At 46.3% G+C, this 834-nt stretch overlaps 1 non-coding gene across 1 annotated transcript; it reads left to right on the top strand.

Moving 5' to 3' along the window:
* The first annotated feature begins 439 nt into the window (after window positions 1-439).
* On the top strand, window positions 440-514 carry Trnas-cga. The gene has a single exon. It is a non-coding gene; the product is annotated as a tRNA-Ser (tRNA).
* Window positions 515-834: the final 320 nt, after the last annotated feature.

Genomic DNA, 834 nt, shown 5'->3' with positions numbered 1-834 from the left:
GTACCTCGTCTCCTACCTTCCAAACTTTACAGAAGCTCTCCTGCGAAACATGCAGAACTAGCACCCCTGAAAGAAAGTTTGGAAGGTAGGAGACGAGGTACTGGCAGAAGTAAAGCTGTGAGTACCGGACGTGAGTCGTGCTTCGGTAGCTCAGTTAGTAGAGTACTTGCCCGCGAAAGGCAAAGGCCCCGAGTTCGAGTTTCGGTCGGGCACACAGTTTTAACCTGCCATGAAGTTTCATATCAGCGCACACTCCGCTGCAGAGTGAAAATCTCATTCTGGAAACATCCCCCAGGCTGTGGCTAAGCCATGTCTCCGCAATATCCTTTCTTTCAGGAGTGCTAGTTCTGCATGTTTCGCAGGAGAGCTTCTGTAAAGTTTGGAAGGTAGGAGATGAGGTACTGGCAGAAGTAAAGCTGTAAGTAGCGGACGTGAGTCGTGCTTCGGTAGCTCAGTTAGTAGAGCACTTGCCCTCGAAAGGCAAAGGTCCCGAGTTCGAGTCTCGGTCGGGCACACAGTTTTAATCTACCAGGAAGTTTCATATCAGCGCACACTCCGCTGCAGAGTGAAAATCTCATTCTGGAGAAATAAATTTAATTGCAAACTCAAAGATAGGTATGATGATGGAAAAGCGAGAAGGTATTTTTCAGCAATGTTCCGCAATGCAGGATACTGTGTTTCAATGTTGGATTGCAACCACAACTTCTGATAGCTTTGGTTGAACTTCTGCTTAAGCTCTTCGTCTGTGCTGATGGTAATCAACTCTTCTTGCATTATCACATTGGCTTCTTCTATGGCTGTGGTATTGTACGGATTTATTATACATTGAGGAAT

This window comes from Schistocerca piceifrons, chromosome 9 (assembly GCF_021461385.2).
Source record: "Schistocerca piceifrons isolate TAMUIC-IGC-003096 chromosome 9, iqSchPice1.1, whole genome shotgun sequence".
Classification (NCBI taxonomy): Eukaryota; Metazoa; Arthropoda; class Insecta; order Orthoptera; family Acrididae; genus Schistocerca; species Schistocerca piceifrons.
The sequence above is the reverse complement of the archived record's forward strand: the minus strand, read 5'-3'. Positions and strand labels throughout refer to the sequence as shown.